Raw genomic sequence first — 22,298 nt, 5'->3', positions numbered from 1 at the left:
GCACTACTGCAAACCCCTTTCCTTACTTAGCCCACTCCCTCCTGAAGCTTTTAGGTGTGATGAGGAAGTGTCCTCTCAGCGGGGATGTAGCTCAGTTGTAGAGCGCATGCTTTGCATGTATGAGGACCCGGGGCATTTCCACTTGTTTCTCTTTTTGACTGTCAAATGATCTCTATCCACTAGATGGCCCTTTGAGCACAGTAATCCTCTGGTGGAAATCTTCCCCTGGAAGTCATCTCTTATGGAGAAGCAAAATGCACACTGCTTCAGTGTGACCATGTGGTTTTCCATTCTTGCTCCAGTTTTCCCTGCTCTTTTGCTAGTGCTTCACTCGGCAGAATGTTTTGACCAGAAGAGTTCTCCCTGAAAATTATGTCTGCAGGACAGACACACTGCATACCGAGGGGATGTAGCTCAGTGGTAGAGCACTTGTTTTGCATGTATGAGGCCCCGGGTCCAATCCCTGGCATCTCCAATTGTTTCCCTTTTTTTGACTGTCATATGGTCTCTGTCCACTAGATGGCTCTTTGAGCACGGTAATCCTCTGGTGGAATACTTCCCCTGGAAGTCATCTCTTATGGAGAAGCATAATGCACACTGCTTCAGTGTGACCATGTGCTTTTCCAGTCTTGCTCCCGTTTTCCCTGGTCTTTTGCTAGTGCTTCAGTTGGCAGCATACTTTGACCGGAAGAATTCTCCCAGGAAAAGATGTCTGCAGGACAGACTCACCGCACACCAAGGGGATGTAGCTCAGTGGTAGAGCGCATGCTTTGCATGTATGAGGTCCCGGGTTCAATCCCCGGCATCTCCATTTGCATAAACTTCAGTGTGATTTTGTCCCGGTTATTTTGTATTTCACACTGCAACTCGGGCCATGATTATAGGATCATCGACATTCATATCTATTTGTCTGAGAAAACGCTGGTGCCCGTATCGCAAACCTGCCTGTAATATATCAGTGAGGTTTGCGTCCCTGCCAGTGTCAACATCCTGTATGCCTTCACAATCACTACAAATAGAAATGCACAGAGAGTACCATCACACCACAGTTTTAACTGTGCAGAATCGTGAAAGGATTGGCATTGCCTTGCGTTTCTTTTCAGTCGATTGTTTTGGTTCCGAATGTATAGCTCCACCATTGTACCTTTGTAGCATATGATGGCTAGCTTTAAAAATAATTTGTTTTCACTGGATGTGGCCACAGATGTACCTCTGTTGTCAACCTAAGTTGATCAGGTTCTGTAACTTGTTAGTTTTGAGCTGGAATATCCTACCAGCTCTGCTGCTGGGGCCTATCTCCGGCTTCTAAAAGCAAAAGCCTTGAACATATTGATATTTTTCATTAGTTGATCAGGGGGATTGCAGGGGGGGGCAGCTTTTCTGCATGTTTCTATGGACAACCAGAAACAGGTGGCTCTAAAATGAAGTCCGCCATTTGGAAACTCCAATTCGACAGTTACCATCAGTTCTGGGCGCTGTTAGTCCCAAGCAGCCAGCCAGCATCTGGTAGATTTCATAGGTCCTTGCTGGCAGCGGGGATGTAACTCAGTGGTAGAGCACCTGCTTTGGAAGTATGAGGCCACAGGTTCGATCCCCGGCGTCTCCATATGACATGTTTCTTCAAGTGTGGGCTTTTTCCTGTACATGGGAATTAGGATGATGTGGTCTTTTGCCATACTAAATCCTGTTGCTGAACGTCTTCTCTTTGGAGCCGATGATTGTGGACATGCACGGTGCACCATGCTTCAGTGTGATGTCTGCTTTTTTCATTGGAAGCCTGTTAGCCTGATCTCTTACCGGGATGACACAAAGCAGACTCGTTCAGACAGAGGGGCATTGGCTGAGAATAGTGTCTCCACCGGTCCCCCTGCTAGGCAGTGGTATCATTCTGAGGTGCTGTGCACGCTCACCAACTATCACCCCCTCTGACCTTTCCCACCGCAGAACACCCTGAATGCATTCAGCGGGTTATGCTTCATTCTAGGGCTGCAATGGATCGCCTAGTGGCAAAACCAATGGAAGCACCATTGACCTTCCGCAGAATTCCACTGCTTGTCTGCCTAGAGAAGCGACATCTGCCGAGTGTGCTAGGGACACTCATGACGGCAGAGCTATAGAGTGGTGGGTCCACTTTGCTTTCCACTAGCCAGCAAATACAGAAGGACATCCGAAAGAGGTGTCAGTCTATCTAGCAACATTTGTGGGCTTTCGGCTGGAGGAATTCCTGCGCGAAATGGTGCTATCTCATTTTTGGTGTTTGAAGACATATATATATATATATATATATATATATATATATATTTATTTATTTTTTCTCCATAACTACACTTCTCAAATCTGGGGCATCTATCCGAGATGGCCGTGTCACATTATGTGATGTCTCAGGCACCAACGTGATGAGATCGACCTGGCGCTTTAACTTTGTCATTGTAAGTAGTAAGATGTAATTTGGCAGTTGTCATGTTTTTTCATATGCACTACTGCAAACCCCTTTCCTTACTTAGCCCACTCCCTCCTGAAGCTTTTAGGTGTGATGAGGAAGTGTCCTCTCAGCGGGGATGTAGCTCAGTTGTAGAGCGCATGCTTTGCATGTATGAGGACCCGGGGCATTTCCACTTGTTTCTCTTTTTGACTGTCAAATGATCTCTATCCACTAGATGGCCCTTTGAGCACAGTAATCCTCTGGTGGAAATCTTCCCCTGGAAGTCATCTCTTATGGAGAAGCAAAATGCACACTGCTTCAGTGTGACCATGTGGTTTTCCATTCTTGCTCCAGTTTTCCCTGCTCTTTTGCTAGTGCTTCACTCGGCAGAATGTTTTGACCAGAAGAGTTCTCCCTGAAAATTATGTCTGCAGGACAGACACACTGCATACCGAGGGGATGTAGCTCAGTGGTAGAGCACTTGTTTTGCATGTATGAGGCCCCGGGTCCAATCCCTGGCATCTCCAATTGTTTCCCTTTTTTTGACTGTCATATGGTCTCTGTCCACTAGATGGCTCTTTGAGCACGGTAATCCTCTGGTGGAATACTTCCCCTGGAAGTCATCTCTTATGGAGAAGCATAATGCACACTGCTTCAGTGTGACCATGTGCTTTTCCAGTCTTGCTCCCGTTTTCCCTGGTCTTTTGCTAGTGCTTCAGTTGGCAGCATACTTTGACCGGAAGAATTCTCCCAGGAAAAGATGTCTGCAGGACAGACTCACCGCACACCAAGGGGATGTAGCTCAGTGGTAGAGTGCATGCTTTGCATGTATGAGGTCCCGGGTTCAATCCCCGGCATCTCCATTTGCATAAACTTCAGTGTGATTTTGTCCCGGTTATTTTGTATTTCACACTGCAACTCGGGCCATGATTATAGGATCATCGACATTCATATCTATTTGTCTGAGAAAACGCTGGTGCCCGTATCGCAAACCTGCCTGTAATATATCAGTGAGGTTTGCGTCCCTGCCAGTGTCAACATCCTGTATGCCTTCACAATCACTACAAATAGAAATGCACAGAGAGTACCATCACACCACAGTTTTAACCGTGCAGAATCGTGAAAGGATTGGCATTGCCTTGCGTTTCTTTTCAGTCGATTGTTTTGGTTCCGAATGTATAGCTCCACCATTGTACCTTTGTAGCATATGATGGCTAGCTTTAAAAATAATTTGTTTTCACTGGATGTGGCCACAGATGTACCTCTGTTGTCAACCTAAGTTGATCAGGTTCTGTAACTTGTTAGTTTTGAGCTGGAATATCCTACCAGCTCTGCTGCTGGGGCCTATCTCCGGCTTCTAAAAGCAAAAGCCTTGAACATATTGATATTTTTCATTAGTTGATCAGGGGGATTGCAGGGGGGGGGCAGCTTTTCTGCATGTTTCTATGGACAACCAGAAACAGGTGGCTCTAAAATGAAGTCCGCCATTTGGAAACTCAAATTCGACAGTTACCATCAGTTCTGGGCGCTGTTAGTCCCAAGCAGCCAGCCAGCATCTGGTAGATTTCATAGGTCCTTGCTGGCAGCGGGGATGTAACTCAGTGGTAGAGCACCTGCTTTGGAAGTATGAGGCCACAGGTTCGATCCCCGGCATCTCCATATGATATGTTTCTTCAAGTGTGGGCTTTTTCCTGTACATGGGAATTAGGATGATGTGGTCTTTTGCCATACTAAATCCTGTTGCTGAACGTCTTCTCTTTGGAGCCGATGATTGTGGACATGCACGGTGCACCATGCTTCAGTGTGATGTCTGCTTTTTTCATTGGAAGCCTGTTAGCCTGATCTCTTACCGGGATGACACAAAGCAGACTCGTTCAGACAGAGGGGCATTGGCTGAGAATAGTGTCTCCACCGGTCCCCCTGCTAGGCAGTGGTATCATTCTGAGGTGCTGTGCACGCTCACCAACTATCACCCCCTCTGACCTTTCCCACCGCAGAACACCCTGAATGCATTCAGCGGGTTATGCTTCATTCTAGGGCTGCAATGGATCGCCTAGTGGCAAAACCAATGGAAGCACCATTGACCTTCCGCAGAATTCCACTGCTTGTCTGCCTAGAGAAGCGACATCTGCCGAGTGTGCTAGGGACACTCATGACGGCAGAGCTATAGAGTGGTGGGTCCACTTTGCTTTCCACTAGCCAGCAAATACAGAAGGACATCCGAAAGAGGTGTCAGTCTATCTAGCAAAATTTGTGGGCTTTCGGCTGGAGGAATTCCTGCGCGAAATGGTGCTATCTCATTTTTGGTGTTTGAAGACATACATATATATATATATATATATATTTATTTATTTTTTCTCCATAACTACACTTCTCAAATCTGGGGCATCTATCCGAGATGGCCGTGTCACATTATGTGATGTCTCAGGCACCAACGTGATGAGATCGACCTGGCGCTTTAACTTTGTCATTGTAAGTAGTAAGATGTAATTTGGCAGTTGTCATGTTTTTTCATATGCACTACTGCAAACCCCTTTCCTTACTTAGCCCACTCCCTCCTGAAGCTTTTAGGTGTGATGAGGAAGTGTCCTCTCAGCGGGGATGTAGCTCAGTTGTAGAGCGCATGCTTTGCATGTATGAGGACCCGGGGCATTTCCACTTGTTTCTCTTTTTGACTGTCAAATGATCTCTATCCACTAGATGGCCCTTTGAGCACAGTAATCCTCTGGTGGAAATCTTCCCCTGGAAGTCATCTCTTATGGAGAAGCAAAATGCACACTGATTCAGTGTGACCATGTGGTTTTCCATTCTTGCTCCAGTTTTCCCTGCTCTTTTGCTAGTGCTTCACTCGGCAGAATGTTTTGACCAGAAGAGTTCTCCCTGAAAATTATGTCTGCAGGACAGACACACTGCATACCGAGGGGATGTAGCTCAGTGGTAGAGCACTTGTTTTGCATGTATGAGGCCCCGGGTCCAATCCCTGGCATCTCCAATTGTTTCCCTTTTTTTGACTGTCATATGGTCTCTGTCCACTAGATGGCTCTTTGAGCACGGTAATCCTCTGGTGGAATACTTCCCCTGGAAGTCATCTCTTATGGAGAAGCATAATGCACACTGCTTCAGTGTGACCATGTGCTTTTCCAGTCTTGCTCCCGTTTTCCCTGGTCTTTTGCTAGTGCTTCAGTTGGCAGCATACTTTGACCGGAAGAATTCTCCCAGGAAAAGATGTCTGCAGGACAGACTCACCGCACACCAAGGGGATGTAGCTCAGTGGTAGAGCGCATGCTTCGCATGTATGAGGTCCCGGGTTCAATCCCCGGCACCTCCATTTGCATAAACTTCAGTGTGATTTTGTCCCGGTTATTTTGTATTTCACACTGCAACTCGGGCCATGATTATAGGATCATCGACATTCATATCTATTTGTCTGAGAAAACGCTGGTGCCCGTATCGCAAACCTGCCTGTAATATATCAGTGAGGTTTGCGTCCCTGCCAGTGTCAACATCCTGTATGCCTTCACAATCACTACAAATAGAAATGCACAGAGAGTACCATCACACCACAGTTTTAACTGTGCAGAATCGTGAAAGGATTGGCATTGCCTTGCGTTTCTTTTCAGTCGATTGTTTTGGTTCCGAATGTATAGCTCCACCATTGTACCTTTGTAGCATATGATGGCCAGCTTTAAAAATAATTTGTTTTCACTGGATGTGGCCACAGATGTACCTCTGTTGTCAACCTAAGTTGATCAGGTTCTGTAACTTGTTAGTTTTGAGCTGGAATATCCTACCAGCTCTGCTGCTGGGGCCTATCTCCGGCTTCTAAAAGCAAAAGCCTTGAACATATTGATATTTTTCATTAGTTGATCAGGGGGATTGCAGGGGGGGGCAGCTTTTCTGCATGTTTCTATGGACAACCAGAAACAGGTGGCTCTAAAATGAAGTCCGCCATTTGGAAACTCCAATTCGACAGTTACCATCAGTTCTGGGCGCTGTTAGTCCCAAGCAGCCAGCCAGCATCTGGTAGATTTCATAGGTCCTTGCTGGCAGCGGGGATGTAACTCAGTGGTAGAGCACCTGCTTTGGAAGTATGAGGCCACAGGTTCGATCCCCGGCGTCTCCATATGACATGTTTCTTCAAGTGTGGGCTTTTTCCTGTACATGGGAATTAGGATGATGTGGTCTTTTGCCATACTAAATCCTGTTGCTGAACGTCTTCTCTTTGGAGCCGATGATTGTGGACATGCACGGTGCACCATGCTTCAGTGTGATGTCTGCTTTTTTCATTGGAAGCCTGTTAGCCTGATCTCTTACCGGGATGACACAAAGCAGACTCGTTCAGACAGAGGGGCATTGGCTGAGAATAGTGTCTCCACCGGTCCCCCTGCTAGGCAGTGGTATCATTCTGAGGTGCTGTGCACGCTCACCAACTATCACCCCCTCTGACCTTTCCCACCGCAGAACACCCTGAATGCATTCAGCGGGTTATGCTTCATTCTAGGGCTGCAATGGATCGCCTAGTGGCAAAACCAATGGAAGCACCATTGACCTTCCGCAGAATTCCACTGCTTGTCTGCCTAGAGAAGCGACATCTGCCGAGTGTGCTAGGGACACTCATGACGGCAGAGCTATAGAGTGGTGGGTCCACTTTGCTTTCCACTAGCCAGCAAATACAGAAGGACATCCGAAAGAGGTGTCAGTCTATCTAGCAACATTTGTGGGCTTTCGGCTGGAGGAATTCCTGCGCGAAATGGTGCTATCTCATTTTTGGTGTTTGAAGACATATATATATATATATATATATATATATATATATATTTATTTATTTTTTCTCCATAACTACACTTCTCAAATCTGGGGCATCTATCCGAGATGGCCGTGTCACATTATGTGATGTCTCAGGCACCAACGTGATGAGATCGACCTGGCGCTTTAACTTTGTCATTGTAAGTAGTAAGATGTAATTTGGCAGTTGTCATGTTTTTTCATATGCACTACTGCAAACCCCTTTCCTTACTTAGCCCACTCCCTCCTGAAGCTTTTAGGTGTGATGAGGAAGTGTCCTCTCAGCGGGGATGTAGCTCAGTTGTAGAGCGCATGCTTTGCATGTATGAGGACCCGGGGCATTTCCACTTGTTTCTCTTTTTGACTGTCAAATGATCTCTATCCACTAGATGGCCCTTTGAGCACAGTAATCCTCTGGTGGAAATCTTCCCCTGGAAGTCATCTCTTATGGAGAAGCAAAATGCACACTGCTTCAGTGTGACCATGTGGTTTTCCATTCTTGCTCCAGTTTTCCCTGCTCTTTTGCTACTGCTTCACTCGGCAGAATGTTTTGACCAGAAGAGTTCTCCCTGAAAATTATGTCTGCAGGACAGACACACTGCATACCGAGGGGATGTAGCTCAGTGGTAGAGCACTTGTTTTGCATGTATGAGGCCCCGGGTCCAATCCCTGGCATCTCCAATTGTTTCCCTTTTTTTGACTGTCATATGGTCTCTGTCCACTAGATGGCTCTTTGAGCACGGTAATCCTCTGGTGGAATACTTCCCCTGGAAGTCATCTCTTATGGAGAAGCATAATGCACACTGCTTCAGTGTGACCATGTGCTTTTCCAGTCTTGCTCCCGTTTTCCCTGGTCTTTTGCTAGTGCTTCAGTTGGCAGCATACTTTGACCGGAAGAATTCTCCCAGGAAAAGATGTCTGCAGGACAGACTCACCGCACACCAAGGGGATGTAGCTCAGTGGTAGAGCGCATGCTTTGCATGTATGAGGTCCCGGGTTCAATCCCCGGCATCTCCATTTGCATAAACTTCAGTGTGATTTTGTCCCGGTTATTTTGTATTTCACACTGCAACTCGGGCCATGATTATAGGATCATCGACATTCATATCTATTTGTCTGAGAAAACGCTGGTGCCCGTATCGCAAACCTGCCTGTAATATATCAGTGAGGTTTGCGTCCCTGCCAGTGTCAACATCCTGTATGCCTTCACAATCACTACAAATAGAAATGCACAGAGAGTACCATCACACCACAGTTTTAACTGTGCAGAATCGTGAAAGGATTGGCATTGCCTTGCGTTTCTTTTCAGTCGATTGTTTTGGTTCCGAATGTATAGCTCCACCATTGTACCTTTGTAGCATATGATGGCTAGCTTTAAAAATAATTTGTTTTCACTGGATGTGGCCACAGATGTACCTCTGTTGTCAACCTAAGTTGATCAGGTTCTGTAACTTGTTAGTTTTGAGCTGGAATATCCTACCAGCTCTGCTGCTGGGGCCTATCTCCGGCTTCTAAAAGCAAAAGCCTTGAACATATTGATATTTTTCATTAGTTGATCAGGGGGATTGCAGGGGGGGGCAGCTTTTCTGCATGTTTCTATGGACAACCAGAAACAGGTGGCTCTAAAATGAAGTCCGCCATTTGGAAACTCCAATTCGACAGTTACCATCAGTTCTGGGCGCTGTTAGTCCCAAGCAGCCAGCCAGCATCTGGTAGATTTCATAGGTCCTTGCTGGCAGCGGGGATGTAACTCAGTGGTAGAGCACCTGCTTTGGAAGTATGAGGCCACAGGTTCGATCCCCGGCGTCTCCATATGACATGTTTCTTCAAGTGTGGGCTTTTTCCTGTACATGGGAATTAGGATGATGTGGTCTTTTGCCATACTAAATCCTGTTGCTGAACGTCTTCTCTTTGGAGCCGATGATTGTGGACATGCACGGTGCACCATGCTTCAGTGTGATGTCTGCTTTTTTCATTGGAAGCCTGTTAGCCTGATCTTTACCGGGATGACACAAAGCAGACTCGTTCAGACAGAGGGGCATTGGCTGAGAATAGTGTCTCCACCGGTCCCCCTGCTAGGCAGTGGTATCATTCTGAGGTGCTGTGCACGCTCACCAACTATCACCCCCTCTGACCTTTCCCACCGCAGAACACCCTGAATGCATTCAGCGGGTTATGCTTCATTCTAGGGCTGCAATGGATCGCCTAGTGGCAAAACCAATGGAAGCACCATTGACCTTCCGCAGAATTCCACTGCTTGTCTGCCTAGAGAAGCGACATCTGCCGAGTGTGCTAGGGACACTCATGACGGCAGAGCTATAGAGTGGTGGGTCCACTTTGCTTTCCACTAGCCAGCAAATACAGAAGGACATCCGAAAGAGGTGTCAGTCTATCTAGCAACATTTGTGGGCTTTCGGCTGGAGGAATTCCTGCGCGAAATGGTGCTATCTCATTTTTGGTGTTTGAAGACATATATATATATATATATATATATATATATTTATTTATTTTTTCTCCATAACTACACTTCTCAAATCTGGGGCATCTATCCGAGATGGCCGTGTCACATTATGTGATGTCTCAGGCACCAACGTGATGAGATCGACCTGGCGCTTTAACTTTGTCATTGTAAGTAGTAAGATGTAATTTGGCAGTTGTCATGTTTTTTCATATGCACTACTGCAAACCCCTTTCCTTACTTAGCCCACTCCCTCCTGAAGCTTTTAGGTGTGATGAGGAAGTGTCCTCTCAGCGGGGATGTAGCTCAGTTGTAGAGCGCATGCTTTGCATGTATGAGGACCCGGGGCATTTCCACTTGTTTCTCTTTTTGACTGTCAAATGATCTCTATCCACTAGATGGCCCTTTGAGCACAGTAATCCTCTGGTGGAAATCTTCCCCTGGAAGTCATCTCTTATGGAGAAGCAAAATGCACACTGATTCAGTGTGACCATGTGGTTTTCCATTCTTGCTCCAGTTTTCCCTGCTCTTTTGCTAGTGCTTCACTCGGCAGAATGTTTTGACCAGAAGAGTTCTCCCTGAAAATTATGTCTGCAGGACAGACACACTGCATACCGAGGGGATGTAGCTCAGTGGTAGAGCACTTGTTTTGCATGTATGAGGCCCCGGGTCCAATCCCTGGCATCTCCAATTGTTTCCCTTTTTTTGACTGTCATATGGTCTCTGTCCACTAGATGGCTCTTTGAGCACGGTAATCCTCTGGTGGAATACTTCCCCTGGAAGTCATCTCTTATGGAGAAGCATAATGCACACTGCTTCAGTGTGACCATGTGCTTTTCCAGTCTTGCTCCCGTTTTCCCTGGTCTTTTGCTAGTGCTTCAGTTGGCAGCATACTTTGACCGGAAGAATTCTCCCAGGAAAAGATGTCTGCAGGACAGACTCACCGCACACCAAGGGGATGTAGCTCAGTGGTAGAGCGCATGCTTCGCATGTATGAGGTCCCGGGTTCAATCCCCGGCACCTCCATTTGCATAAACTTCAGTGTGATTTTGTCCCGGTTATTTTGTATTTCACACTGCAACTCGGGCCATGATTATAGGATCATCGACATTCATATCTATTTGTCTGAGAAAACGCTGGTGCCCGTATCGCAAACCTGCCTGTAATATATCAGTGAGGTTTGCGTCCCTGCCAGTGTCAACATCCTGTATGCCTTCACAATCACTACAAATAGAAATGCACAGAGAGTACCATCACACCACAGTTTTAACTGTGCAGAATCGTGAAAGGATTGGCATTGCCTTGCGTTTCTTTTCAGTCGATTGTTTTGGTTCCGAATGTATAGCTCCACCATTGTACCTTTGTAGCATATGATGGCCAGCTTTAAAAATAATTTGTTTTCACTGGATGTGGCCACAGATGTACCTCTGTTGTCAACCTAAGTTGATCAGGTTCTGTAACTTGTTAGTTTTGAGCTGGAATATCCTACCAGCTCTGCTGCTGGGGCCTATCTCCGGCTTCTAAAAGCAAAAGCCTTGAACATATTGATATTTTTCATTAGTTGATCAGGGGGATTGCAGGGGGGGGCAGCTTTTCTGCATGTTTCTATGGACAACCAGAAACAGGTGGCTCTAAAATGAAGTCCGCCATTTGGAAACTCCAATTCGACAGTTACCATCAGTTCTGGGCGCTGTTAGTCCCAAGCAGCCAGCCAGCATCTGGTAGATTTCATAGGTCCTTGCTGGCAGCGGGGATGTAACTCAGTGGTAGAGCACCTGCTTTGGAAGTATGAGGCCACAGGTTCGATCCCCGGCGTCTCCATATGACATGTTTCTTCAAGTGTGGGCTTTTTCCTGTACATGGGAATTAGGATGATGTGGTCTTTTGCCATACTAAATCCTGTTGCTGAACGTCTTATCTTTGGAGCCGATGATTGTGGACATGCACGGTGCACCATGCTTCAGTGTGATGTCTGCTTTTTTCATTGGAAGCCTGTTAGCCTGATCTCTTACCGGGATGACACAAAGCAGACTCGTTCAGACAGAGGGGCATTGGCTGAGAATAGTGTCTCCACCGGTCCCCCTGCTAGGCAGTGGTATCATTCTGAGGTGCTGTGCACGCTCACCAACTATCACCCCCTCTGACCTTTCCCACCGCAGAACACCCTGAATGCATTCAGCGGGTTATGCTTCATTCTAGGGCTGCAATGGATCGCCTAGTGGCAAAACCAATGGAAGCACCATTGACCTTCCGCAGAATTCCACTGCTTGTCTGCCTAGAGAAGCGACATCTGCCGAGTGTGCTAGGGACACTCATGACGGCAGAGCTATAGAGTGGTGGGTCCACTTTGCTTTCCACTAGCCAGCAAATACAGAAGGACATCCGAAAGAGGTGTCAGTCTATCTAGCAACATTTGTGGGCTTTCGGCTGGAGGAATTCCTGCGCGAAATGGTGCTATCTCATTTTTGGTGTTTGAAGACATACATATATATATATATATATATATATATATATTTATTTATTTTTTCTCCATAACTACACTTCTCAAATCTGGGGCATCTATCCGAGATGGCCGTGTCACATTATGTGATGTCTCAGGCACCAACGTGATGAGATCGACCTGGCGCTTTAACTTTGTCATTGTAAGTAGTAAGATGTAATTTGGCAGTTGTCATGTTTTTTCATATGCACTACTGCAAACCCCTTTCCTTACTTAGCCCACTCCCTCCTGAAGCTTTTAGGTGTGATGAGGAAGTGTCCTCTCAGCGGGGATGTAGCTCAGTTGTAGAGCGCATGCTTTGCATGTATGAGGACCCGGGGCATTTCCACTTGTTTCTCTTTTTGACTGTCAAATGATCTCTATCCACTAGATGGCCCTTTGAGCACAGTAATCCTCTGGTGGAAATCTTCCCCTGGAGGTCATCTCTTATGGAGAAGCAAAATGCACACTGCTTCAGTGTGACCATGTGGTTTTCCATTCTTGCTCCAGTTTTCCCTGCTCTTTTGCTAGTGCTTCACTCGGCAGAATGTTTTGACCAGAAGAGTTCTCCCTGAAAATTATGTCTGCAGGACAGACACACTGCATACCGAGGGGATGTAGCTCAGTGGTAGAGCACTTGTTTTGCATGTATGAGGCCCCGGGTCCAATCCCTGGCATCTCCAATTGTTTCCCTTTTTTTGACTGTCATATGGTCTCTGTCCACTAGATGGCTCTTTGAGCACGGTAATCCTCTGGTGGAATACTTCCCCTGGAAGTCATCTCTTATGGAGAAGCATAATGCACACTGCTTCAGTGTGACCATGTGCTTTTCCAGTCTTGCTCCCGTTTTCCCTGGTCTTTTGCTAGTGCTTCAGTTGGCAGCATACTTTGACCGGAAGAATTCTCCCAGGAAAAGATGTCTGCAGGACAGACTCACCGCACACCAAGGGGATGTAGCTCAGTGGTAGAGCGCATGCTTCGCATGTATGAGGTCCCGGGTTCAATCCCCGGCATCTCCATTTGCATAAACTTCAGTGTGATTTTGTCCCGGTTATTTTGTATTTCACACTGCAACTCGGGCCATGATTATAGGATCATCGACATTCATATCTATTTGTCTGAGAAAACGCTGGTGCCCGTATCGCAAACCTGCCTGTAATATATCAGTGAGGTTTGCGTCCCTGCCAGTGTCAACATCCTGTATGCCTTCACAATCACTACAAATAGAAATGCACAGAGAGTACCATCACACCACAGTTTTAACCGTGCAGAATCGTGAAAGGATTGGCATTGCCTTGCGTTTCTTTTCAGTCGATTGTTTTGGTTCCGAATGTATAGCTCCACCATTGTACCTTTGTAGCATATGATGGCTAGCTTTAAAAATAATTTGTTTTCACTGGATGTGGCCACAGATGTACCTCTGTTGTCAACCTAAGTTGATCAGGTTCTGTAACTTGTTAGTTTTGAGCTGGAATATCCTACCAGCTCTGCTGCTGGGGCCTATCTCCGGCTTCTAAAAGCAAAAGCCTTGAACATATTGATATTTTTCATTAGTTGATCAGGGGGATTGCAGGGGGGGGGCAGCTTTTCTGCATGTTTCTATGGACAACCAGAAACAGGTGGCTCTAAAATGAAGTCCGCCATTTGGAAACTCAAATTCGACAGTTACCATCAGTTCTGGGCGCTGTTAGTCCCAAGCAGCCAGCCAGCATCTGGTAGATTTCATAGGTCCTTGCTGGCAGCGGGGATGTAACTCAGTGGTAGAGCACCTGCTTTGGAAGTATGAGGCCACAGGTTCGATCCCCGGCATCTCCATATGATATGTTTCTTCAAGTGTGGGCTTTTTCCTGTACATGGGAATTAGGATGATGTGGTCTTTTGCCATACTAAATCCTGTTGCTGAACGTCTTCTCTTTGGAGCCGATGATTGTGGACATGCACGGTGCACCATGCTTCAGTGTGATGTCTGCTTTTTTCATTGGAAGCCTGTTAGCCTGATCTCTTACCGGGATGACACAAAGCAGACTCGTTCATACAGAGGGGCATTGGCTGAGAATAGTGTCTCCACCGGTCCCCCTGCTAGGCAGTGGTATCATTCTGAGGTGCTGTGCACGCTCACCAACTATCACCCCCTCTGACCTTTCCCACCGCAGAACACCCTGAATGCATTCAGCGGGTTATGCTTCATTCTAGGGCTGCAATGGATCGCCTAGTGGCAAAACCAATGGAAGCACCATTGACCTTCCGCAGAATTCCACTGCTTGTCTGCCTAGAGAAGCGACATCTGCCGAGTGTGCTAGGGACACTCATGACGGCAGAGCTATAGAGTGGTGGGTCCACTTTGCTTTCCACTAGCCAGCAAATACAGAAGGACATCCGAAAGAGGTGTCAGTCTATCTAGCAACATTTGTGGGCTTTCGGCTGGAGGAATTCCTGCGCGAAATGGTGCTATCTCATTTTTGGTGTTTGAAGACATACATATATATATATATATATATATATATATTTATTTTTTCTCCATAACTACACTTCTCAAATCTGGGGCATCTATCCGAGATGGCCGTGTCACATTATGTGATGTCTCAGGCACCAACGTGATGAGATCGACCTGGCGCTTTAACTTTGTCATTGTAAGTAGTAAGATGTAATTTGGCAGTTGTCATGTTTTTTCATATGCACTACTGCAAACCCCTTTCCTTACTTAGCCCACTCCCTCCTGAAGCTTTTAGGTGTGATGAGGAAGTGTCCTCTCAGCGGGGATGTAGCTCAGTTGTAGAGCGCATGCTTTGCATGTATGAGGACCCGGGGCATTTCCACTTGTTTCTCTTTTTGACTGTCAAATGATCTCTATCCACTAGATGGCCCTTTGAGCACAGTAATCCTCTGGTGGAAATCTTCCCCTGGAAGTCATCTCTTATGGAGAAGCAAAATGCACACTGCTTCAGTGTGACCATGTGGTTTTCCATTCTTGCTCCAGTTTTCCCTGCTCTTTTGCTAGTGCTTCACTCGGCAGAATGTTTTGACCAGAAGAGTTCTCCCTGAAAATTATGTCTGCAGGACAGACACACTGCATACCGAGGGGATGTAGCTCAGTGGTAGAGCACTTGTTTTGCATGTATGAGGCCCCGGGTCCAATCCCTGGCATCTCCAATTGTTTCCCTTTTTTTGACTGTCATATGGTCTCTGTCCACTAGATGGCTCTTTGAGCACGGTAATCCTCTGGTGGAATACTTCCCCTGGAAGTCATCTCTTATGGAGAAGCATAATGCACACTGCTTCAGTGTGACCATGTGCTTTTCCAGTCTTGCTCCCGTTTTCCCTGGTCTTTTGCTAGTGCTTCAGTTGGCAGCATACTTTGACCGGAAGAATTCTCCCAGGAAAAGATGTCTGCAGGACAGACTCACCGCACACCAAGGGGATGTAGCTCAGTGGTAGAGCGCATGCTTTGCATGTATGAGGTCCCGGGTTCAATCCCCGGCATCTCCATTTGCATAAACTTCAGTGTGATTTTGTCCCGGTTATTTTGTATTTCACACTGCAACTCGGGCCATGATTATAGGATCATCGACATTCATATCTATTTGTCTGAGAAAACGCTGGTGCCCGTATCGCAAACCTGCCTGTAATATATCAGTGAGGTTTGCGTCCCTGCCAGTGTCAACATCCTGTATGCCTTCACAATCACTACAAATAGAAATGCACAGAGAGTACCATCACACCACAGTTTTAACTGTGCAGAATCGTGAAAGGATTGGCATTGCCTTGCGTTTCTTTTCAGTCGATTGTTTTGGTTCCGAATGTATAGCTCCACCATTGTACCTTTGTAGCATATGATGGCTAGCTTTAAAAATAATTTGTTTTCACTGGATGTGGCCACAGATGTACCTCTGTTGTCAACCTAAGTTGATCAGGTTCTGTAACTTGTTAGTTTTGAGCTGGAATATCCTACCAGCTCTGCTGCTGGGGCCTATCTCCGGCTTCTAAAAGCAAAAGCCTTGAACATATTGATATTTTTCATTAGTTGATCAGGGGGATTGCAGGGGGGGGCAGCTTTTCTGCATGTTTCTATGGACAACCAGAAACAGGTGGCTCTAAAATGAAGTCCGCCATTTGGAAACTCCAATTCGACAGTTACCATCAGTTCTGGGCGCTGTTAGTCCCAAGCAGCCAGCCAGCATCTGGTAGATTTCATAGGTCCTTGCTGGCAGCGGGGATGTAACTCAGTGGTAGAGCACCTGCTTTGGAAGTATGAGGCCACAGGTTCGATCCCCGGCGTCTCCATATGCCATGTTTCTTCAAGTGTGGGCTTTTTCCTGTACATGGGAATTAGGATGATGTGGTCTTTTGCCATACTAAATCCTGTTGCTGAACGTCTTCTCTTTGGAGCCGATGATTGTGGACATGCACGGTGCACCATGCTTCAGTGTGATGTCTGCTTTTTTCATTGGAAGCCTGTTAGCCTGATCTCTTACCGGGATGACACAAAGCAGACTCGTTCAGACAGAGGGGCATTGGCTGAGAATAGTGTCTCCACCGGTCCCCCTGCTAGGCAGTGGTATCATTCTGAGGTGCTGTGCACGCTCACCAACTATCACCCCCTCTGACCTTTCCCACCGCAGAACACCCTGAATGCATTCAGCGGGTTATGCTTCATTCTAGGGCTGCAATGGATCGCCTAGTGGCAAAACCAATGGAAGCACCATTGACCTTCCGCAGAATTCCACTGCTTGTCTGCCTAGAGAAGCGACATCTGCCGAGTGTGCTAGGGACACTCATGACGGCAGAGCTATAGAGTGGTGGGTCCACTTTGCTTTCCACTAGCCAGCAAATACAGAAGGACATCCGAAAGAGGTGTCAGTCTATCTAGCAACATTTGTGGGCTTTCGGCTGGAGGAATTCCTGCGCGAAATGGTGCTATCTCATTTTTGGTGTTTGAAGACATATATATATATATATATATATATATATATATATTTATTTATTTTTTCTCCATAACTACACTTCTCAAATCTGGGGCATCTATCCGAGATGGCCGTGTCACATTATGTGATGTCTCAGGCACCAACGTGATGAGATCGACCTGGCGCTTTAACTTTGTCATTGTAAGTAGTAAGATGTAATTTGGCAGTTGTCATGTTTTTTCATATGCACTACTGCAAACCCCTTTCCTTACTTAGCCCACTCCCTCCTGAAGCTTTTAGGTGTGATGAGGAAGTGTCCTCTCAGCGGGGATGTAGCTCAGTTGTAGAGCGCATGCTTTGCATGTATGAGGACCCGGGGCATTTCCACTTGTTTCTCTTTTTGACTGTCAAATGATCTCTATCCACTAGATGGCCCTTTGAGCACAGTAATCCTCTGGTGGAAATCTTCCCCTGGAAGTCATCTCTTATGGAGAAGCAAAATGCACACTGCTTCAGTGTGACCATGTGGTTTTCCATTCTTGCTCCAGTTTTCCCTGCTCTTTTGCTAGTGCTTCACTCGGCAGAATGTTTTGACCAGAAGAGTTCTCCCTGAAAATTATGTCTGCAGGACAGACACACTGCATACCGAGGGGATGTAGCTCAGTGGTAGAGCACTTGTTTTGCATGTATGAGGCCCCGGGTCCAATCCCTGGCATCTCCAATTGTTTCCCTTTTTTTGACTGTCATATGGTCTCTGTCCACTAGATGGCTCTTTGAGCACGGTAATCCTCTGGTGGAATACTTCCCCTGGAAGTCATCTCTTATGGAGAAGCATAATGCACACTGCTTCAGTGTGACCATGTGCTTTTCCAGTCTTGCTCCCGTTTTCCCTGGTCTTTTGCTAGTGCTTCAGTTGGCAGCATACTTTGACCGGAAGAATTCTCCCAGGAAAAGATGTCTGCAGGACAGACTCACCGCACACCAAGGGGATGTAGCTCAGTGGTAGAGTGCATGCTTTGCATGTATGAGGTCCCGGGTTCAATCCCCGGCATCTCCATTTGCATAAACTTCAGTGTGATTTTGTCCCGGTTATTTTGTATTTCACACTGCAACTCGGGCCATGATTATAGGATCATCGACATTCATATCTATTTGTCTGAGAAAACGCTGGTGCCCGTATCGCAAACCTGCCTGTAATATATCAGTGAGGTTTGCGTCCCTGCCAGTGTCAACATCCTGTATGCCTTCACAATCACTACAAATAGAAATGCACAGAGAGTACCATCACACCACAGTTTTAACCGTGCAGAATCGTGAAAGGATTGGCATTGCCTTGCGTTTCTTTTCAGTCGATTGTTTTGGTTCCGAATGTATAGCTCCACCATTGTACCTTTGTAGCATATGATGGCTAGCTTTAAAAATAATTTGTTTTCACTGGATGTGGCCACAGATGTACCTCTGTTGTCAACCTAAGTTGATCAGGTTCTGTAACTTGTTAGTTTTGAGCTGGAATATCCTACCAGCTCTGCTGCTGGGGCCTATCTCCGGCTTCTAAAAGCAAAAGCCTTGAACATATTGATATTTTTCATTAGTTGATCAGGGGGATTGCAGGGGGGGGCAGCTTTTCTGCATGTTTCTATGGACAACCAGAAACAGGTGGCTCTAAAATGAAGTCCGCCATTTGGAAACTCAAATTCGACAGTTACCATCAGTTCTGGGCGCTGTTAGTCCCAAGCAGCCAGCCAGCATCTGGTAGATTTCATAGGTCCTTGCTGGCAGCGGGGATGTAACTCAGTGGTAGAGCACCTGCTTTGGAAGTTTGAGGCCACAGGTTCGATCCCCGGCATCTCCATATGATATGTTTCTTCAAGTGTGGGCTTTTTCCTGTACATGGGAATTAGGATGATGTGGTCTTTTGCCATACTAAATCCTGTTGCTGAACGTCTTCTCTTTGGAGCCGATGATTGTGGACATGCACGGTGCACCATGCTTCAGTGTGATGTCTGCTTTTTTCATTGGAAGCCTGTTAGCCTGATCTCTTACCGGGATGACACAAAGCAGACTCGTTCATACAGAGGGGCATTGGCTGAGAATAGTGTCTCCACCGGTCCCCCTGCTAGGCAGTGGTATCATTCTGAGGTGCTGTGCACGCTCACCAACTATCACCCCCTCTGACCTTTCCCACCGCAGAACACCCTGAATGCATTCAGCGGGTTATGCTTCATTCTAGGGCTGCAATGGATCGCCTAGTGGCAAAACCAATGGAAGCACCATTGACCTTCCGCAGAATTCCACTGCTTGTCTGCCTAGAGAAGCGACATCTGCCGAGTGTGCTAGGGACACTCATGACGGCAGAGCTATAGAGTGGTGGGTCCACTTTGCTTTCCACTAGCCAGCAAATACAGAAGGACATCCGAAAGAGGTGTCAGTCTATCTAGCAACATTTGTGGGCTTTCGGCTGGAGGAATTCCTGCGCGAAATGGTGCTATCTCATTTTTGGTGTTTGAAGACATACATATATATATATATATATATATATTTATTTATTTTTTCTCCATAACTACACTTCTCAAATCTGGGGCATCTATCCGAGATGGCCGTGTCACATTATGTGATGTCTCAGGCACCAACGTGATGAGATCGACCTGGCGCTTTAACTTTGTCATTGTAAGTAGTAAGATGTAATTTGGCAGTTGTCATGTTTTTTCATATGCACTACTGCAAACCCCTTTCCTTACTTAGCCCACTCCCTCCTGAAGCTTTTAGGTGTGATGAGGAAGTGTCCTCTCAGCGGGGATGTAGCTCAGTTGTAGAGCGCATGCTTTGCATGTATGAGGACCCGGGGCATTTCCACTTGTTTCTCTTTTTGACTGTCAAATGATCTCTATCCACTAGATGGCCCTTTGAGCACAGTAATCCTCTGGTGGAAATCTTCCCCTGGAAGTCATCTCTTATGGAGAAGCAAAATGCACACTGCTTCAGTGTGACCATGTGGTTTTCCATTCTTGCTCCAGTTTTCCCTGCTCTTTTGCTAGTGCTTCACTCGGCAGAATGTTTTGACCAGAAGAGTTCTCCCTGAAAATTATGTCTGCAGGACAGACACACTGCATACCGAGGGGATGTAGCTCAGTGGTAGAGCACTTGTTTTGCATGTATGAGGCCCCGGGTCCAATCCCTGGCATCTCCAATTGTTTCCCTTTTTTTGACTGTCATATGGTCTCTGTCCACTAGATGGCTCTTTGAGCACGGTAATCCTCTGGTGGAATACTTCCCCTGGAAGTCATCTCTTATGGAGAAGCATAATGCACACTGCTTCAGTGTGACCATGTGCTTTTCCAGTCTTGCTCCCGTTTTCCCTGGTCTTTTGCTAGTGCTTCAGTTGGCAGCATACTTTGACCGGAAGAATTCTCCCAGGAAAAGATGTCTGCAGGACAGACTCACCGCACACCAAGGGGATGTAGCTCAGTGGTAGAGCGCATGCTTCGCATGTATGAGGTCCCGGGTTCAATCCCCGGCATCTCCATTTGCATAAACTTCAGTGTGATTTTGTCCCGGTTATTTTGTATTTCACACTGCAACTCGGGCCATGATTATAGGATCATCGACATTCATATCTATTTGTCTGAGAAAACGCTGGTGCCCGTATCGCAAACCTGCCTGTAATATATCAGTGAGGTTTGCGTCCCTGCCAGTGTCAACATCCTGTATGCCTTCACAATCACTACAAATAGAAATGCACAGAGAGTACCATCACACCACAGTTTTAACCGTGCAGAATCGTGAAATGATTGGCATTGCCTTGCGTTTCTTTTCAGTCGATTGTTTTGGTTCCGAATGTATAGCTCCACCATTGTACCTTTGTAGCATATGATGGCTAGCTTTAAAAATAATTTGTTTTCACTGGATGTGGCCACAGATGTACCTCTGTTGTCAACCTAAGTTGATCAGGTTCTGTAACTTGTTAGTTTTGAGCTGGAATATCCTACCAGCTCTGCTGCTGGGGCCTATCTCCGGCTTCTAAAAGCAAAAGCCTTGAACATATTGATATTTTTCATTAGTTGATCAGGGGGATTGCAGGGGGGGGGCAGCTTTTCTGCATGTTTCTATGGACAACCAGAAACAGGTGGCTCTAAAATGAAGTCCGCCATTTGGAAACTCAAATTCGACAGTTACCATCAGTTCTGGGCGCTGTTAGTCCCAAGCAGCCAGCCAGCATCTGGTAGATTTCATAGGTCCTTGCTGGCAGCGGGGATGTAACTCAGTGGTAGAGCACCTGCTTTGGAAGTATGAGGCCACAGGTTCGATCCCCGGCATCTCCATATGATATGTTTCTTCAAGTGTGGGCTTTTTCCTGTACATGGGAATTAGGATGATGTGGTCTTTTGCCATACTAAATCCTGTTGCTGAACGTCTTCTCTTTGGAGCCGATGATTGTGGACATGCACGGTGCACCATGCTTCAGTGTGATGTCTGCTTTTTTCATTGGAAGCCTGTTAGCCTGATCTCTTACCGGGATGACACAAAGCAGACTCGTTCAGACAGAGGGGCATTGGCTGAGAATAGTGTCTCCACCGGTCCCCCTGCTAGGCAGTGGTATCATTCTGAGGTGCTGTGCACGCTCACCAACTATCACCCCCTCTGACCTTTCCCACCGCAGAACACCCTGAATGCATTCAGCAGGTTATGCTTCATTCTAGGGCTGCAATGGATCGCCTAGTGGCAAAACCAATGGAAGCACCATTGACCTTCCGCAGAATTCCACTGCTTGTCTGCCTAGAGAAGCGACATCTGCCGAGTGTGCTAGGGACACTCATGACGGCAGAGCTATAGAGTGGTGGGTCCACGTTGCTTTCCACTAGCCAGCAAATACAGAAGGACATCCGAAAGAGGTGTCAGTCTATCTAGCAACATTTGTGGGCTTTCGGCTGGAGGAATTCCTGCGCGAAATGGTGCTATCTCATTTTTGGTGTTTGAAGACATACATATATATATATATATATATATATTTATTTATTTTTTCTCCATAACTACACTTCTCAAATCTGGGGCATCTATCCGAGATGGCCGTGTCACATTATGTGATGTCTCAGGCACCAACGTGATGAGATCGACCTGGCGCTTTAACTTTGTCATTGTAAGTAGTAAGATGTAATTTGGCAGTTGTCATGTTTTTTCATATGCACTACTGCAAACCCCTTTCCTTACTTAGCCCACTCCCTCCTGAAGCTTTTAGGTGTGATGAGGAAGTGTCCT

At 46.5% G+C, this 22,298-nt stretch overlaps 9 non-coding genes across 9 annotated transcripts; all 9 read left to right on the top strand.

Moving 5' to 3' along the window:
* Positions 1 to 739: 739 nt before the first annotated feature.
* Positions 740 to 811, top strand: TRNAA-UGC (transfer RNA alanine (anticodon UGC)). The gene has a single exon. It is a non-coding gene; the product is annotated as a tRNA-Ala (tRNA).
* A 2,402-nt stretch (positions 812 to 3,213) lies between these two features.
* Positions 3,214 to 3,285, top strand: TRNAA-UGC (transfer RNA alanine (anticodon UGC)). The gene has a single exon. It is a non-coding gene; the product is annotated as a tRNA-Ala (tRNA).
* A 2,393-nt stretch (positions 3,286 to 5,678) lies between these two features.
* On the top strand, positions 5,679 to 5,750 carry TRNAA-CGC (transfer RNA alanine (anticodon CGC)). Its single transcript has one exon. It is a non-coding gene; the product is annotated as a tRNA-Ala (tRNA).
* Positions 5,751 to 8,152: 2,402 nt separating this feature from the next.
* On the top strand, positions 8,153 to 8,224 carry TRNAA-UGC (transfer RNA alanine (anticodon UGC)). Its single transcript has one exon. It is a non-coding gene; the product is annotated as a tRNA-Ala (tRNA).
* A 2,395-nt stretch (positions 8,225 to 10,619) lies between these two features.
* TRNAA-CGC (transfer RNA alanine (anticodon CGC)) lies at positions 10,620 to 10,691 on the top strand. The gene has a single exon. It is a non-coding gene; the product is annotated as a tRNA-Ala (tRNA).
* A 2,400-nt stretch (positions 10,692 to 13,091) lies between these two features.
* Positions 13,092 to 13,163, top strand: TRNAA-CGC (transfer RNA alanine (anticodon CGC)). The gene has a single exon. It is a non-coding gene; the product is annotated as a tRNA-Ala (tRNA).
* A 2,395-nt stretch (positions 13,164 to 15,558) lies between these two features.
* TRNAA-UGC (transfer RNA alanine (anticodon UGC)) lies at positions 15,559 to 15,630 on the top strand. Its single transcript has one exon. It is a non-coding gene; the product is annotated as a tRNA-Ala (tRNA).
* A 2,400-nt stretch (positions 15,631 to 18,030) lies between these two features.
* On the top strand, positions 18,031 to 18,102 carry TRNAA-UGC (transfer RNA alanine (anticodon UGC)). Its single transcript has one exon. It is a non-coding gene; the product is annotated as a tRNA-Ala (tRNA).
* A 2,394-nt stretch (positions 18,103 to 20,496) lies between these two features.
* On the top strand, positions 20,497 to 20,568 carry TRNAA-CGC (transfer RNA alanine (anticodon CGC)). Its single transcript has one exon. It is a non-coding gene; the product is annotated as a tRNA-Ala (tRNA).
* Positions 20,569 to 22,298: the final 1,730 nt, after the last annotated feature.

The sequence above is a fragment of the Ambystoma mexicanum genome, assembly GCF_040938575.1.
Source record: "Ambystoma mexicanum isolate Mex_15411 chromosome 12 unlocalized genomic scaffold, UKY_AmexF1_1 Mex_chr12_unloc.1, whole genome shotgun sequence".
Classification (NCBI taxonomy): Eukaryota; Metazoa; Chordata; class Amphibia; order Caudata; family Ambystomatidae; genus Ambystoma; species Ambystoma mexicanum.
Note: the sequence above shows the minus strand (reverse complement) of the source record. Positions and strands in the feature narration are given on the sequence as shown.